Raw genomic sequence first — 19,473 nt, forward strand, 5'->3', positions numbered from 1 at the left:
CAGCACCCCTACTACCAGTGACTATGCATTGTTCTCGACGTTTTGAAGATAGGAGTTTCCAGACACAGAGAGTCAGAGCTTCTGAGGGAGCAGGAGCCTCCTAAGATGATTACTTTATTGCTGAGATAGTTCACTTGGCCTTCATGTTGGGTATTGCGGGTAATGCAGGCCATTTTGAAGGTGCTCCTTGCTTTAATGTGAAGCCAGTTGACAGCGATCAAGATGGGTGATGTGGTCAGATTGTCTTGTGCCAGAGACCAAGTGAGCAACAGAGCTGAGGGCTGCTTCCAGGGGGACATGGTCACTCTGAGAATTACTGCGAGCATTAGGTTGCCATAGTCGAGTTTTGAGAGAACCATCAATAGACAACTGTTTCAAAGTCATTGGCGGAGATTCGTTATTTGATCCTTATGAGAAGCTTGATTTGAAATTGGGCACACTTAGGTATGGCATTGATATGATCATGAAGGCTCAGATTAGTGTTAAATTTAAAGCCCAGGGATTTAGCCTTGTAGAGAGTTAAAACCAAGAAGATTAGAGGAGTTTATCCAGGACTATGTGGATTGATTGCAGTGTAGTGGAAATAGTAGAAGGAACTCTGTCTTCCTGGGGTTAGAGTTTAAGATGGTGGAGCAACAGCCATGCTTTGAAGTCTGAGAGCGCTTTTGACAGGTTTGGAAGATCCTAGGGAGGAGAGGCTCTTGCACATAGCTGGATGTCATAAAAAATAGAGATGAAAAGAGGCTGTTTTATGTTCCAGAAGGGTCGAGCGGGGTTCTATATAAAGACTGAATAGAGTTGGTGACAGGATTGAGCCTTGGTGTACTCCTTTTCGCAGAGACAGGGGGTTGGAGCGAAAGGTTGAGATCAGGACTTGTTGAGAGCTATTAAATGGGTACGCCTTAAGCTAGCTCAGTATACTACCTTAGAGACCCATTCGATCTTCTAGGAGTCTTAGAAGGGATGAGTGGTTGGCTATTTCAAATTCAAAGGATAAGTCTAATTGAACTAGAAGATGAGCGTCTCCATTGACCATTATGTGGACGTCGGCATTGAATATTTGTAGCTTAGCGGTCTCTGTGCAGTAGCTAGATCTGCAAAGTATTTGGTGGTAATCAAAAAGGGTGTTTTTCTTGACATATTTGATGAGCTAGTGAGCCATGCAGCTGTCCAGAAATTTGGCTAGTAAGGGGATTGGGAAGCTAGGTCGGAGGTTGTTGGGGTCAGTGTCTGGTTTCTTCAGAAGTGGGGTGATCTGGTTTGCTTTAAGGCAGTCAGGTGTTACATCTTCAATTAGGGAGGCGTTGATTATTTATATGAGCTAAGGGATTAGTGGTGGGGCAATGTTTTTTTCTATGTTAGACCATATTTCTTTGGATTTGCATGTCAGTGCTTACGGCAGCAGCATGAGCAAACGTTTGGTATAGATAGCACAACTATTTAAATCTTATTAGGGAAGACGTTTTAGAGGTCGTTGCAGCTTTCTTAGTTGTGCTGAAGGTTGATTTGAGGTCGCGGAGAGGTAGACTTCCTGACACTGTCAAAGGGTTTCTCGTGTTTCTTCTTGTCCAACCTTATTTCTCTTCTGAAGAAATTCACTTTTGGAATTGAAGATATGACAATTGTATTCTTTGCACGTACAGCAGAGTTTCTAGGGATTCCTTTGCAGGGCTTTGTTCCCATGAACGTTCAATAGTTCTGAGAGTATTCCGTTCCTCACAGACCTTATAGAGAACCATTGTGCGGAGCAGTTGAGTAGTTCTTTTAATTTTGAGTCGGGCTAGCTCTTTGGTCACTTCAGTGAGCGTTGCACTATAGTTCTCCATTAGGTTTGTTGTCTCAGTGGCAGTTCTGATTGCAGGAGTTCTGAGGTAATTTTGCAGTTTAGGAAAGATTGTTTGAGGTTGTTAAAGTCTGTGATTCAAGTTCTATCTTTTATGGGTTGACCATAGGAGGAGGTTTTTGTGCAGAGGAGGGAAAAGGGAATCAGGAAGGGGTTTCACTATCCCACTGGTATTGGAGAGAGGTATTTAATGAGGTCACTAGAGCTGATGATGAGGACAGGAATAGAATATTTTATGTGTGTAAGGGAGTAGCATAATTATTTGAGATCATTGTTGTTCAGGAAAAGAATCTGTTGGGATAATGCTGAGTCAGATAAGTCTACCCAAGGTAAGTTGAAATCTCAGAGGAAGATGCTGTTTTTCAATCTTTTCGCAATGAGTTCAATTAGGTGTTCGACAAAGCAAAGTTTGTTCCTTGATTGTTTTTTGTATCGTTGGCATCTAGAGAGACATTTTTATTTCAACCGATAAGTACTCCAAACCCAATGCCTACGTTTGTTTTAGGTTTTTACATTGGAGGGAAGACCTGGGGAGAAGTGCTACACCTCCTCTTTGAGGTGGGCAGGCCACTGTAAGCTTGAGTAAGGCTCAAGCCTGTTGTCTGGCTCAGTTTATGGTCCTTTTGGAACCTTTAGCCCATAATGAGCTGAGTTTGCATGTGGCTTTTGCTTCCCTCCCTCTACTCAGTATGTGGTTTTATTGCCAGAGCTGCCTATTTTGGAACTGGAGAACAAGGTTTGAGTCTCGGTGTCAGCACAACATCTTGTGATTATTTGCAATCACTTTATCTTCCCATGCCTATAAACAATGAATGTGGCTTTGTGTAATGTAACTGCTGCTTATGTAAAGCACTCCAATACCTTCGGGTTGAGATTTCGCTACAGAAAAACTGTAGAAAAATGCACAAAGAGGTAAAAACAAAGGCTTATCATAAGAAACGACAGACAGATACCCAGTTGCTGGATGATCTGTACAAAGTGAAACCTGAAAACCTGGATAAAATTGTATGATCGTAGGCAAATATTTTATTTAGCAAAAACCTTTTTCTTCATTATCTCATATTAAAGCACTTTCAAATAGGTGAGTTCCGAATACTAGTTGTACTTTCCAATATGTGAGTTCAGAATACCAGTTTTACAAAAACCTTTTGTTTGTTTATTTCATAGACTATAATGTGGCTCTGTAATAATCTGGGCGATGTACATGGTTTACATGACAATTGTATTGCCTCTTAGTTCATTGATAATTCATGATGAAAAACTGACGTATTAATGAAAACTTCCACACGTTAAAGAATTTGACTTTTTTATATTTTGAAGAGACTTTTCATATTTTACGTGATGTTTGTTGTATGATTTACATAGCAAACATTTTCAGGGCTCTGTTCATGCACGGGCTCTACGATCCGAGCCAGATCCTTGGCTTGGCTCTCCCTGGTAATTTGTTGGCTCGTCCACCTCCTCTTCCTCTTAGTTTTCCAGTTCAGTCTTGACAGGTGATGTTGAAACCAGAGTGGATCAGGAGGTCAAGTAAGTGCAGTGAAGTGCGTTCAACAACCAGCTTTCAGTCAGGAACAGAAGGTTAATGTTGTGGGAAAGAATTCTGTTGTCAGTTTCAATGCTGTGGATGGCTGCTGATCTGCAATTGTGTAGTTTTCACTTATAGGTGAAAATAAGTGATTTTTATATGGTTGAGTACCTGATGGGCACCTGTCTGAGATTTTGGGAGTTCTATTGAACAGTTTTAGGTTGTGTATTGAAGGTGGTTTTTCATAATTAAATAATTATATTGACATCAACATTAACATGTGAGCATGAAAATATATTTACTGTGTGTTTTTCAAGTTTAGATTGCCTGTAGCTAATGAAGACCTGGAAATTAAAATGGCTAATGTTTAGTTGTCATCACATAACTTGTCTTTCTTTTTTTCAGGAGAAGTTGACTTCTCATGTATTGTTTCAATGTGCCCCTGGCTTTCCATTCTTGTGAAATTATTTTTGTTTTATGTGATACTAGTAGAATATGCTAAGAAGCTACTGCAATGCACCTGGAGGGTAGAGTTTGGCCCAATGTATCTGATTATGGTGCTGAAAGCTGCCAGTTTATAGGATGGTTTAGAGACGCTTTATCATGGAGTATCATGGAGTAGCTTGGGAAAATAATGAGTTTGTGCTATTTGTTTGTGCTTTAATTTGATCTGTTCGTTGTATGGGAACCATGTGTAGGTGTATTAAATGTTAGAGTTGAGTGATTTAAATTAATGCAATGTAGATGAGAACTTAGAAACTCCCCGTTCTTGACTTTGCTAGCAGAATCTTTCCCTGATTTAGCTGAGTAGGGGGCTTCTTTATAGGAGAACTGAATTTGCTTACCTTTCACTTCCTAGTCAACTTACACTAGTTTTCTGAATGCGATTGTAGTATACTAGAAGAGGGAGTATATGTAGGGTTATGTGTTTTGATTGTGAGCTGTTGAGAGTTGCAGTGTTTGCTGTTTTGTTTAATGACTTGTGTTTTAAGTTGAGGTGTCAATTTGGGTCCATAAGGGCTCCATGTTGAAGTTGAGAATTGAAGTGCTTTGTTCCATATATTACTTGTGTTTATGTAGATTAATGTGCTTGCTGCAAAGAGTTCAATTTTGATTATTGGATTCATCATAATCCAAGATTCCAGGATAGATACAGAGTAACTTTAAGTGGTTTTTGATTTGTCTGTTACAATTGAGGTGTCCGACCGTGAAGCGCTAAACGGCACACAAAGATAAGGACTTATTAAACTAATATTGTGGGATATTACTAGCTGAGATTACAGTTTGGCTAATCCTTTGCTCGCAAGAATTGATCCCGTTAGTCAGGGTGGTGTCCAACTAGTAGAGAATTCACTTCATGTGTGAGAGTACCAGAAGGGAGTTTGGACAAAATATTGAATATAAAAAATTGTGATACATAAACATTGTGTCAAGTATATTGTGATCTCAAAAATCTCATGGGCAGAAATCTCATAGGTAAGAATATCATCCTAAATGTTTGTTTCAATACTGTTGTAAAAAATAGTTTTCTATAATATCATATTTAAAATTGTTTTTATGGGTACATTACTACCTTTTTTGTACTGTTTTATTTTGTGTATGTTAATGTTTGTGTTAACATTTTGTGTATTTCTTTGTAATTTTTAAAAGTTTAAATGCACTTTTAATTTTAATTTTGAAGAATTCTTTAAATGAAAGTATATGTAATTATGTTATAGGAGTGTTATGTTGGTTTATAGGGGGAAAGGTTGGGTAGATTATTAAAATGTGTGAATATTAATTTGTTTGCACAATACACTTCTTAAATATATTTTACATTATTTAAATATTGTTTTTATTATTGAAATGGATGAAATATTGTTTACATCCCTAACTATTTTTTTAATTTAATATTGTTTTTAAAAAAATGTGTATAACATTGTAGAATTTAGTTGTTGTGGACATTTTTATTAGGTATGCATATTTCTGTTGACTAAATATAATATTGTTTGAGAAAAGTTTATTTTTTAATCTTTTATGTGGTCATTTTTAATTAAATGTGTATTTTTTATTTTTGCCTTTATGTTTCAAAATTGAATTCAAACCTTTTTGAGTTTAAATGCACTTTTAATTTTAATTTTGAAGAATTCTTTAAATTAAAGTATATGTTATTATGTTATAGGAGTGGTATGCTGGTTTATAGGGGGAAAGGGTGGGTAGATTATTAAAATGTGTGAATATTAATTTGTTTGCACAATACAGTTCTTAAATATACTTTAAATTATTTAAATATTGTTTTTATTGTTAAAATGGATGAAATATTGTTTACATCCCTAACTGACATTTTTTATTAGGTATGCATATTTCTATTGACTAAATGTAATATTGATTGAGAACAATGTATTTTTTAATTTTTTATGTGGTAATGTTTTATTAAAATGTGTATTTTTTATTTTTGCCTTTATGTTTCAAAAATGAATTCAAACTTTTGATGTATTTATTTGTCAATGTGATTTTTCTACATTTCAAATTTATATTAAATGAAATAAATCAAAATACATATTTATATGGGTTATTTTTATCAATAATCATTCAGTGTTTTACTAACATTTATAAAAAATAAGTAAATAGAAAAATGTAAAAATGGTTTGAAATTTAATTTCAATATGCCTTTTTACATGATAAATGTATGTTTTGCATATAATTATGTTCTATTAAATTTGTTTAATTATAAAAATAGTATAGAGTTGTATTTTTAAATGATTTATTTTACTTTAAACTAATGTTATTTGAAATATAGAATGTATAATTAATGTATGTAATTCAGTAATTCATTTAGTTTGTTAATGTGTTTTGTAGTAAATACAGTATTTCTAAAACAATTTTATTATTATTAACCATATTGTATAATTTGTATTTTATTTTACTTTCAAATTACTTATTTGCTTTGATATTTTGTATTGTTCATTATATTATAATTATTGAATAGATTTGAGTGGGTTAAAGTAATTTCACTTCTTCACTATTAAATACCTTGCAAAGAATGCCTTACTATGGAGTGGGAATAGTAATGGTTTATTTTCTTTTGTCCAGTCCCTACACAAATGATTATAGATTGCTGTGGGAATAGGAAATGTAACCCTTTTATTGTTCAACACCTTCTCCAAATTGGTTTATATTGGAGAGGGGAATAGTAAATGTAACCCCTTTAGTGTCCTACACTTCCCCAAAAGGGTTCGGATTAGAGTGGAAATAGTAAATGTAACTTCTTTAGTGTCCAACATCTTCCCAACAATCATTGGCATAGCCAATAGGTCTCGCCTTTGGGACCCTGTGAGTGTTTAGCCATGCAACAGTTGATATTATTGCACCAAGGATATTGTGCTGCATAACTAAATACTTATAAGCTCCCAAAAGCGAGACCTATTAGCTATGCCAATGCTTGTTTTATCATCCTACGACTTACAGTTTCCTATGCGCAAAGGACTTATGTCTCCATGAGGCCCAATTTACCTACCCCTTTTATGCACTTCAACGGTTTACTCTTTTTTAAACTGTTATTTCAGAAGTGCTTTCAATAATGGTTTGATTTCTGTGGACAATAATATACATCTGCTCAGCACTGTATTTTACTCCGTAGATGGCACGCAGCTTGTTTGTGAGAGTGCTAAGTATGCCGCATGTTGTGCTACACTGTGGGGCCTTCAAAAACCTAGTTTTACCATTAAAATATGATGTTACAGTTAACAAGCAGGTTAACGGTCAGCATTTGATTGAAGGGGGCACCCAATGATAGACTCCATAATGCACCAATGGCGCATCCTAAGCTGGTGAGCCCTTCTAATACCCCAGGGTCATGATAGCCCTGGGGCTTTAAGGCACATTAAATATGTGTGAAGAATTCTGAAATTGCCTGCTTAAGTTTTCAATAAATGTCCGAGCTGATCTTGTATATTTAATATTAGACTTGACTGAATGACTTTGCTCAGTAGATGGTTAAACATGGCCTCTTGCCGGAAGTTTAAATAGGTATTTATTTAGAAAAATATCTTACAGCTGCCACGCATGCGCGGACACTTCTCAAGCTTCCTTGGGCCTCTTTAACTCGAAAGAGTGAGGGTGTGTGTGTGTGTGGGGGGGGGGGCGTTATATAGCGCAATCTCGAAACGAAGGTTTCAGAGGGTTTACATGAGCACATCTTTCATTACAGATGGGCACATTTAGCATGGGAGATTAAACGATTTGCCCAGAATCACAGGGTGTTGAGCGTCCCTGCGGAGACTTGAACCCGGGTTCCCCAGCTACCAAGTCGACGCTATGACCGTTAGGCCACATCCTCTCTCCAGTTGCTTTAATTGCAGAAATTAAGGGGCATATTAGCAAGGCAGGCGAAATGAAATTATCGCCGCTTTTGCGGCCAAAAACGATAACTTAATCGCCCTATTAGCAAGCTGTCGCTATCAACAGTTAGCGATAAATCCGGCGATGCGCGGCGATAAAAAAAATCTCGCTAAGCCTATTTAGCGATAAATATCGCTAGTTGTTGATAATATGCTCCTAAATTCGGGCGCTATGAATTATCGCTCAGTCCCTTGAGGTTGCAATTTTTTTTATTTAAACAACGAACACAAGCTAGTGATTTGGGGGCATATTATCAACAACTAGCGATATTTATCGCTAAATAGGCTTAGCGACATTTTTTTTATCGCTGCGTATCGCAGGATTTTATTGAAGAGATAACGTGCGATTAGCAACGTTTATTTCCAAAGCGATAAAATATCAGGCGATAGCGGCGAAATGCGTGAATATCGCTGGTAATTCAGCGATATTCAGGCATTATCGCTAATAGGGACTTAACCTGAATATCCATTTCCCATTGGATATACAGGCTAAGAAGTGGTTTGAGCAGGCGTCAGGCTTTGGCGATATTCGCGCTTAGCGCAAATATTTTAATCGCTACGCCTGCGTTGATAATAGGCGATAGCGATGTTAGCGACTGTTTTCAGTCACTAACTGGTTGGGTACGCCCACTTTGCATGTCATTAGCGATAAATATCGCTGACATGCAAAGCGGGCCCCAAACTGTTTGCTATCACCTAAAAGCTGTCGCTAACTGATGTTAGCGGCAGCTTGCTAATATAGCGATGAAATTATCGCCGCTTTGCGCGATAATTTAATTTCACCTGCCTTGGTAATATGCCCCTTAGTTCTTTAGTGACATCTGTTGATTGTTGGGGAGCCCCTGAATGTTTGGTTGAAGGTTGTCGTTCACTCATGAAAACATACCTGAGCCGCCCTGGGATTACTGGCCCTTTCCCATAGATCTGCCAGCCAGCTAATGCCACACCACATCACCTCTTCTGCTCGCAGTGAACAGCGTGGGGAAAGGCGCTGTGGTCTGCTAGTGTCCAGAAACACCGCGAGCGAGTGACTGAGTGTGATTTAACGGAGTAAATTAACTAATGAGTTAGCAACTCCCTAGGAATTGAGTGGGTGGCTGAGTGTATGAGAGAGTGAATAGTTGAGAGAGTGAGACGCATGAGACAATTCAGTGTAGAATGAGTAAATGAGAGAGTGAGTAAGTGGGTGTTTGAGTGGATGAGACTGAGTCAATGGAATTAGTTTGGGAGTTTGTAAGCGAGTGTTGTGAGTGGGTAGGTGAGAGGATCCTTGTTTGAGCACTTGTAGGTGCTGGGTGAGTGAGAAAGTGGGCCATTGGGTGAGTGAGAAGGTGACCGAGTGCGGAGTTCAGAAAGACTGTATAGCCGGCTGCACCCTTTAAATACATTCTCAGTGTGCAGACAGCTGTACGGGTCTCCACGTCTTGGCGTCTCGTGCTTTGGTGAAAGAGCGCTCACCCCGTTTTCACTGCTGTCTCGAGCTAGATGCAGGAACTGTTTTCTATTTTCGTTCTTTAATGACGGTTACTTCAGCCCAAACGATTTTAGTATTTTGGGGACTGGCCCGGCTATGGCCAGGCAGCGGAACCGCTACTTTAGTGACCGCAATGACGCTAAAAGCCTCGTGGCACTTTCAGCCACAATAAAACCTTTCCACGTGTGCGACACAATTGCACTGCGCACCGAAAGTAAATGCAATATGTGAGAGGGACATGGGGTGCATCTGAGAAATCAAGTAAAACCCCCGGTCCAACTGGGCCCCCGGGCTGGACAGGTCTGCGTCCCGGTCAGATGCCACCATTGACAATTATCATAAAACAAGTGCACCAGGGCAGGGCTGGAGGCATCTGTTTCACCAGATAGAGGGGGGGTAGAGGCCTTTTTGGGTAAAATGGAGTAGGCAGCTCCTTCCTGCCACCCTCAGTGTCCCCAACAAATTCCCATGTGAGAGAGATAGGGTTACGGGGGGTGAAAAGGGATGGAGAGTGAGGTCGGGGAAGGGTTCACTGAGGGCTGTATTGATGCAACGAGGGTCGGAGAGGGTGCTGGGTGCCTAGTTATTTTAGTTATAGAGATTCAAAGATTTATTGCGGAGGAAGGAGAGTGTAATGAGCTTGAGTGCGAGAAGCAGACAGAGTGAGAGCTCGGAGGGTGCTGTGAGAGTCTGGGAGGGACAGAGAGGGCTGAAGCGAGTGTGCTAAGAGCTGATGTGCGCCAGTTTAGTGGAGTGCTGAACGGCGAGTAGGTTGCAGTGAGGGTTGTAGTGAGTTCTGGAGTGGGAGTGTGTTCCAGTGAAAGATTTAGTGAGTGTTGGAGGGTGGGTGTATTGCATTGAGGGTTGTAGTGAGTTCTGGAGTAGGATTCTGTGAGGGATTTAGTGAGGGTTGTAGTGAGTTCTGGAGTAGGAGTCTGTGAGGGATTTAGTGAGGGTTGTAGTGAGTTCTGGAGTAGGAGTCTGTGAGGGATTTAGTGAGGGTTGTAGTGAGTTCTGGAGTAGGAGTCTGGTCTGGTGAGGGATTTAGTGAATGTTGCAGGTTTAGTGTATTGCAGTGAGGGTTGTAGTGAGTTCTGGAGTGGGAGTGTGATTCTGTGAAGGTTTTAGTGAGTGCTGGGAGTGAGGGTTGTAGTGAGGTCTGGACAGTGGTAAAAGTGGGCGGGGACGGCTCCTACTTCTAAAAAATTGTTCAGTCCGTTCCCCTACTTCTTGCTTTCAAAAAAGCGTCCCGGGACGGCAAGAATAGTCCAACTTTTAAACAATAACTTTTTTCATTCCGCTTCCAGGGGCTGCTCGCACTTCTCTGTTGAACTCCAGAGGCTGCAGCAGCCCCTCCCTGAGCTCGCACAGACCGAGGAGGCCCATTGTCATTCCGATTGAGGCTGATAATCCCCTTTCGAATGACAATGCGCCCACCCTCAGCCTTTAGCATATCAAGTGCCCATGAGATCGGAGTTGGTGATTAGAGAGGAGCTTTCCCCAAGCAGAGTACTGTGGGGAACTTGACACCTTTGTCAATGTTTTACAGGGAGTGAAGTGAACTGGGCAGGAGCAGTGACAGCAGTGACCGGACAGAAGAGGCAACAGGAAAGGAGAGGTACTAGGTCAGGAGAGGTGTCGGGGCAGGAGAGGTGACACAGGGCAGGAGAGGTGACAGGGCAGGAGAGGTGACAGGGCAGGAGAGATGACTGGGCAGGAGAGATGACTGGGCAGGAGAGGTGACAGGGCAGGAGAGGTGACAGGGCAGTAGAGATGACTGGGCAGGAGAGGTGACGGGCAGGAGGGATGACGGGGCAGGAGAGGTGACACAGGGCAGGAGAGGTGACACAGGGCAGGAGAAGTGACGGGGCAGGAGGGATGACGGGGCAGGAGAGGTGACACAGGGCAGGAGAGGTGACACAGGGCAGGAGAAGTGACAGGGCAGGAGAGGTGACACAGGGCAGGAGAGGTGACAGGGCAGGAGAGGTGACAGGGCAGGAGAGATGACTGGGCAGGAGATATGACTGGGCAGGAGAGGTGACAGGGCAGGAGAGGACTGGGCAGGAGAGATGACTGGGCAGGAGAGGTGACAGGGCAGGAGAGATGATTGGGCAGGAGAGATGACTGGGCAGGAGAGGTGACGGGGCAGGAGAGGTGACGGGGCAGGGGAGGTGACGGGGCAGGAGAGATGACTGGGCAGGAGAGATGACTGGGTAGGAGAGGTGACAGGGCAGGAGAGGTGACAGGGCAGGAGAGATGACTGGGCAGGAGAGGTGACGGGGCAGGAGGGATGACGGGGCAGGAGAGGTGACACAGGGCAGGAGAGGTGACAGGGCAGGAGAGGTGACACAGGGCAGGAGAGGTGACATGGCAGGAGTGGTGTCGGGGCAGGAGAGGTGACACAGGGCAGGGGAGGTGACAGGGCAGGAGAGGTGACAGGGCAGGAGAGGTGACAGGCAGGAGAGGTGACAGGGCAGGAGAGATGACTGGGCAGGAGAGATAACTGGGCAGGAGAGATGACAGGGCAGGAGAGAAGACTGGGCAGGAGAGATGACTGGGCAGGAGAGGTGACGGGGCAGGAGAGGTGACGGGGCAGGGGAGGTGACGGGGCAGGAGGGATGACGGGGCAGGAGAGGTGACGGGGCAGGAGAGGTGACGGGGCAGGAGGGATGACGGGGCAGGGGAGGTGATGGGGCAGGAGAGTTGATGGGGCAGGGGAGGTGACAGGGCAGGAGAGGTGACAGGGCAGGAGAGGTGACGGGGCAGGAGAGGTGTCGGGGCAGGAGAGGTGACGGGGCAGGAGAGGTGACGGGGCAGGAGAGGTGACGAGGCAGGGGAGGTGACTGGGCAGGAGAGGTGACGGGGCAGGAGAGGTGACGGGGCTAGAGCTAGAGCAGTAACCGGGCGTGAGCGGTGAAAGGACAGGAGCGGTGAAAGGACAGGAGCGGTGAAAGGACCAGGAGCGGTAAAGCACCAGGAGCGGTGAAAGGACAAAAGCGGTGAAAGGGGCAGGAGCAGAGAACAGGACAGGAGCAGAGAACAGGACAGGAGCAGAGAACAGGACAGGAGCAGAGAACGGGACAGGAGCAGAGAACGGGACAGGAGCAGGGAACGGGACAGGAGCAGGGGACGGGACAGGAGCAGGGAACGGGACAGGAGCAGTGACGGGGCAGGAGCAGTGACGGGGCAGGAGCAGTGACGGGGCAGGAGCAGTGATGGGCAGGAGCACTGACTGGGCAGGAGCAGTGACTGGGCAGGAGAAGTGACGGGCAGGAGAAGTGATGGGGCAGGAGAGGCGACGGGGCAGGAGAGGAGATGGGGCAGGAGAGGAGGTGGGGCGGGAGAGGAGACGGGGCAGGAGAGGTGACGGGGCAGGAGCAGTGACGGGGCAGGAGAGATGACTGGGCATGATAGATGACGGGGCAGGAGAGGTGACGGAGCAGGAGAGGTGACGGGGCAGGGTAGGTGACGGGCACGAGAGGTGACGGGGCAGGAGAGGTGACGGGGCATGAGCTAGAGCAGTAACCGGGCGTGAGCGGTGAAAGGACAGAAGCGGTGAAAGGACAGAAGCGGTGAACGGGGCAGGAGCAGTGAACAGGGCAGGAGCGGTGAACAGGGCAGGAGCGGTGATCAGGGCAGGAGCGGTGAACAGGGCAGGAGCGGTGAACAGGGCAGGAGCGGTGAACAGGGCAGGAGCGGTGAACAGGGCAGGAGCAGTGAACAGGGCAGGAGCAGTGACGGGCAGGAGAAGTGACGGGCCAGTAGAAGTGACGGGCCAGGAGAAGTGACGGGCCAGGAGAAGGGAGGGGGCAGGGGAATTGACGAAGCAGGAGTGTTGATCGAGCATGAGCAGGAGTACTGACTGGACAGGAGCAGTGAAAGGGCAGGAGCAGGCGTTTCCCAGGCGACTGGAAGGGTAGGGGGCCAGTTTAGTTTGGGGGACCAGTTTTGTACAAGTGCAGGAGTTTTAAAAACACTGCAAAGTTCTTTGTATATTCAGCAGGTTTCGGTCAACAATACAAGTGCCAAGATAACTTTGGTGATCAATGTACCTGCTGGAGAGAGATGGGAGCATGTTTTGTCTAGTGGCTGTTTTACTCATCTAAGGTAGTGCAGAGGGGTAATATGCCTGAGGCAAAGAACATGTACCATGCATATCAAAGAGCAATCTGTTATGTGCATAGTTCAGTGGGTACTACTTTGTGTTCGCTTCCCAAATGAAAGGACACTTGAATACATATGGCCTGGCAGTTCGGGCTGGACTGTTCACATTGGGCGCAGGGTCAAGACTGATTTGCATATGGCTCGGTCCAAACTGGAATGGCATGGTGAGCAAAAAAACGATGGATTTAGGCCCAGATCTCTGAACTGGGGTGAATGTATGACATTGTTCTGCATTCTGTCCATCAATTGTTCTGTTTGCATTTGTCACCCCGAGTGAGACGGGTATGCTCAGACAATAGTCCCGTGCTCCCCATGCCACTGGAATCAAGCTATCCTGGCTGAAGAGGGCTGAAAGCCCGAAACCGGTCCTTGAATGCTTGTTTCCAGTCCAGGGAGGACCTGGCCTGGCAGTTCGGGCTGGACTGTTCTCATTGGGTGCAGGATCAAGACTGATTTACATATGGCTGGGTCCAAACTGGAATGGCATGGGAGCAAAAAAACAATGAATTTAGGCCCAGATCTCTGCACTGGTGTGAATGTATGACATTGCTCTGCGTTCTGTCCACCAGTTGTTCTTTTTGCTATATTATGATTGGGCAGCTAGCTGGTTGACATGAATATGAAGGAGCCTTTGTGGGTTTCCGTGAGTCTAGATTCTCTTGAAGAGTCTCTTTCTCTTCTGAGCCCTGCTTAACACATGTGTACAGGAGGAACACTGTATTCATGACCTCAATGTTTGAGACAAAAAATAATCATGGATTTCTGAACAATGAGAGTAAAAGCATTAAGGTAACATGTTGTTCCTGCTTATATTTCACATGCTTTATATAAACCTGTATTCCCTATGAGTGTTTGCTTTTTCCTGAATTAAACCTCAAATAAACATATCCATTCTTTTAATTAAAAAACGTTATAAGCTGTAACTGGTCAGTGAAATGCTAAACGTACAAAAAATTGGTATGTTTTGCTATTTCTAGCCACACCCCTGACTCCGCCCACTGATTCAATCTTCGGTTATTCCCGCCCCCTGATTCTCCACCCACAGTTCCCCTACTTTTGTTTTCCCACTTCGACCACTGGGTCTGGAGTGGGTTTCAGTGAGGGGGTTATTGACTGCTAGAGTGGGTTAGCGAGTGCTCACGTAAGAGGGTGATGCAGTGAGGACTGTAGTGAGTACTAGAGGGTAAATGAGTCGTGGTGTGGGTGTGACTGTGGCCTGACTTGACCACAATCGATTTCACTGGCGCCTTGTTAATCTGAGCGATTTTGGTTTTCAGCTCTGGCGGTCAACGCTGGCGCAGGCCCGTAAAGACGCCTGTTACGCACAGAACATGTATGTACAGTGCATGTTCTGCATTACGCACACATGTGGTGTTGTAGGCCATATGCACAGTCATTCTGGTGTGTAGAATATTGGGTACATGAGGGATACGCATTGCTGTAGAGCAACGGGGCTTCACCAAACCTGTGCACGTGTGGAGGAAACGTAGATGACACACTTTCTATACACTGGAGTAAAAGACTTTATATAAGTAACACAATGCACAGCTGTTTTCTCCTGTGTGTGACGGTATCAGACCATTTTAGTGCACACAATATTCACCGCCAGAGTAATGCGGAGTGAGCTAGAATAGCCTAGGATGCCAACAGTTTCCCTCGGGGTAGTGTATACTTTATGGACACAGTACTGGGCACTGCAGGACGTACGTACTCACCACCACAGTTTACCATAGGCTCACTGGGTAGGACCTTGTGCACACGCGGTGCGAAGTGAACTAAAATGCGCATACGTTGTGTACTGTATCCCTTGGGGTACATGATGGATGGAATCCAGCAGTGCACACGTACTCGCCACCAGAGACCTACTGCGCTGCATTGTGAACACCCGATGCAAGGTGAGCTAGTATGTGCACAAGATGTTGACGGTACTCAGCGGTGCACAACATACTCACTGCTACTACTCACTGCCAGAGTTTGTGCCTATTTTCCTGAGGCTTGGGGTGAGGGATGTATTAGTGCACATCGCGGTACTGCACAAATCTGTGCAAACCAGTACCCGGTGCCAGACACTTCCCAGGTCGTGCTGACCTGTGTTACAAATGTGTGGTCTTCAATGGGGCACCTCGGATGCACTGTGGTACCCAGCTGTGCAGCGTGCAAAGAGTACAGGTTACATATGTGGAGGGCAGGAATAGCAGTTTGCACACATGTCGACTACTTACATTGCCTAGGTGCACATACACAGGGAGGTGCACCTGTACACCTGGGGAGTCGATATTGTGGCATCCTAATTAGTGATATATTTAAACATCAAATTATGGGAGAGCGTTACGCTTGGCCGTACCCTGAGTACTGTATGGGATACGGCAGAAGAGTACTCACCGCCAGAGGCTGCCCGGGCCCTTCCAGAGCTCACAATTGACAGCATGTGGTATTAGAACAGAGGTCTTCAAACTTTTGGATGCCGAGACCGCCCTGTCAACATTTTGAGGCATAAGGACCCCTCCTGACAAAGATTTCTGAACCTGTAGGCAGGGCTACTAGAATTATGAGGCAGGTGAGGACAAAATTACACGACAGGCTTGACTAAATTGTGTGGAAAGAAAATGTAAGTGATGTTATGTGATGCCGCGTATTTTGGGATAGCATTGCTTCATTATTTTGACATTTTTTACACACGGTAACACTGAGGAAAGAGGAAAGATTATACCCCATCAGTACCCGTTTATAACCAAAATACAGCAATTAACATTCAAGTCAATCTTTGAGAAGGGCCTTCCACTCCGCAGGAATACCTGCTGCCAGATTAGAGGCTCACTCGGCCCTGGCCAGGAGAAGCAGGGGTCCCTAAAAACCTGGCGGTTTTGTGCAGAGTTAAGCAGTTTACCCATGCACCTTTCCTCTCACCCCCTCCCTTCCATCCCTCTCTCCTCTCCTAACCCCGGATCCCTCTCTCACTCTGCAGGCCATTTTCTTTCACCCCTTTTTACAACATCTGAACTCTCCCCATTCAACCTCTCACTTCACCTATAATCACCTCTTGCCATTTTGTCTTTTCACTGCCCTCATCTGGAACAGTATCTCACGTTTATCTCATGGCCTCTCTGGTCCTGTCACCTCCCGTGCCCCTCAGCACTTCTCATTCACCTCATCTCTCCATTCAAATGTTTGTCTATTTGTATCTTACACCTCTCCAGTCACATCTCCCCTTTGTTCTAACAGAAGCCCTCACCTTAGGCTCACACTCACTTCTTGCGTGTCCATGCTTCTCTTTGGCAATTTACTTTTCTCCTCATCCCTGTTCTCTTTAATCGAATTTTCTCACTCCCTTGCTGTCCTCTCTCATCTCTCCTTACTAAGCATACAGGTCGTACTCTGCTTATTGTTCCCTAATTCAAGAAGGCATGAGCTGTCTGTCTCGCTGTTTTGGTGCAGGCCGCGCAGTTATGCACCCTCCTTTGCTTCTCTCCACCAATAATCTATTATCCTTTAGGAAGATATAAAAACCTTTCTCTATGCTCTGTAGGTTACCCCATTTGTCTGGTTCTCCTTCTCCTTCTGTGTGTTTCTCATTTGCCTACAGGCAGCAGATGATTATTAGCCCCAGGACATCATTTGGTAACAGTAGCGCACTACAAATGTAAATAAGAATAATAGCCAGAAGCAGGGGAGTCACTAGACCAGAAATTCGGAGGGGACTAACATTCCCAGCCACTGGTCGCACATGGTGCAACAGTCTTTTATGGTACCCCACCCCCGTTTACTCCTTCTCCATGATTTCCTTTGCTGCCATTCACCAACAATACACCTTTCTGACAAACATTTAATTATTTTATAGCGCTACTCATAGTTTACTCACACTCAGTTCTGTGATCTGCATGGTACACGTTCTTTGTAGCAGGCACATTAACCCTCTGGTCACTGTGTGGGTGAAAAGAGTGCAAATGTGAGTGCACGGTGAGCGATGCAACAGTGCGAGAGTAGGGTAAGAGGAGTGACTGCAGGGTGAGTGAGGTGGCGTATGAATATGGGTGCGGTGCAAGTTCAGAATGGGACAAATGAATGTATGATTACTGATGGGCTTGTTTGAGTGAGTTGCGTATTGAGCAGTGACTGGGTCAGGTGAGTGGAGTGTCACATGAGTGCAGGATGATTAGTGGACTCATGTGACTGCAGGGTGAGGTATAGGTTGAACAGGGCAAGTGCCTTGTGAGTGCAGAGTGATCACTGTGAGTACAGGGTGAGCGGGTGAATGGTGTGAGTGCATGGTAATCAGTGTGAGTGCATTGTGATCACTGTGAGTGCAGGGTGAATGGTGTGAGTATATGGTGATCAGTGTGAGTGCAGGGTGAGCGTGAAAGTGAAGGGCGAGAATGAGGAGTGAGTTGTCTGAATGCAGGGTGCATTCCCAGACACTTGAAGTAACTCAGCATGTTATTGACGGCGGTGTAGGGTTTAAGATCTAAGTTAAACTACTGCGGCATTAATCCGGGATCGAGGGTGGAGGAAATAAATAATGTGGTGATCCTGCAATAAACTTACAGTCCTATGGTTAGGGTTGCCAGCAGATTATTTTGATGGCCCAGTCGCTACAAAACTAAGCAGTCACCTAAAGCTGTATTTTCAGCACTTATGTGCATACTTCGAACACCAAATATAATTAGAAAGCACTTTTAATTGTGTTCTAGGGCTGCCTCAATGATCCATGACTGACAAAGAAAAAAGAGAGAAAAGTCACATAACTAATGCATACATACTTTTGTATTTAAAAGTCTATTTAGTCTCAAGACGAGGTCTTTGCAGGCTCTTTAAACAAAACAGGCATGCATTTTTCTTTTGGCAACCCTACTTTATATTCCTTTTCATTAAATGCATTCTCACACTACAGCAGTAATTGTAAAGTACAAATGTAAGGCACAGGCGCAGTGGGGGCCCAAGGGGTACTGAAACCAGGAAAAAAACTAAGCCTCTGTAACCAGTTTACAAAGGCATGTAAATATGAAAATGGTCTTTAAAGACCTGTGAAAAACTCGGGCCTGCCAGAAATGACTCCAGACACTGCCCAGCCGAGCCCCCAGCAGATCAAGTTGCACTGCAGCAGCAGCCAGGCTTGTTGTAAACGTATCTAGGACCCTATTTAAATATTCCCGATTCATGGAGCAGCAGCCCAACTTAATTTGGCTTCTAAAAAAAAGCACGACACACAGCTAACGAGTCTGTCCGCTTTTGTGAAGCACTCGAGTGCTAATCTCCCGTTAACATCTCCTAATTGAGCAATGCCCCTCCTCCCGTTGTGCTCTCTAGCCCGGGCTGCTGCAGCCTCCTGGACACAGGAGATTCTTTCAGCAGACCTGCACGCTGGGCTATTGTGCTCTGTTGGCCATCCAAACACCTTCGAAAAGTGGCGAAAGCTTTGTTTTTTTTAATTTCTTCATGTGCCCCCTGCTGTCTAGTTCCCTTCAACCCATTTGCAAGGTGTAAACGACTTGGTGCGGAACAGATGAAAGGCCAAATTTGCATCTCACCCCTCTCCCTACTGATAAACACACTGCAGCCATAGCTTGTCAGAGCTTAACTTATAAAGAGGAGAAATAATATACATGCTTTTCCTTTAAAATGTAATTGATCAAGAAAGTTTGTGATATTGTGTTATGTATGTTTGATTTCTATAGCACTTTTCCAATGCTTGTGAGATCCAAGGCGCTATTACACTGGAAACAATTTAAGAAGGGGATTATACTCAATTAAAAGTAAAATATTTATGATATTAGAAAATAATTTTAGTGAACTTTTTTCTTCGTGCCTTTGAAACAATTTCTACAAAAACCACAGTAGATGGACAGAATGTAGAACAATGTCATACATTCACCCCAGTACAAGGATCTGGGCCTAAATCCATCGTTTTTTTCACTCCACACCACCCTGGGTTAGACACTGGCTATATGCAAATCAGCTCTGACCCTTTGCCTCATGGGAAAAGTCCAGTCCGAACTGCCAAGCCCTGTCTTTCCCAGACCGGAATCAAGCATCCAAGGACCGGTTTCTGGCTATCAGCCTTCATTCAGCCTGGATAGCTTGACTCCAG

This window comes from Lissotriton helveticus, chromosome 6 (genome assembly GCF_964261635.1).
Source record: "Lissotriton helveticus chromosome 6, aLisHel1.1, whole genome shotgun sequence".
Classification (NCBI taxonomy): Eukaryota; Metazoa; Chordata; class Amphibia; order Caudata; family Salamandridae; genus Lissotriton; species Lissotriton helveticus.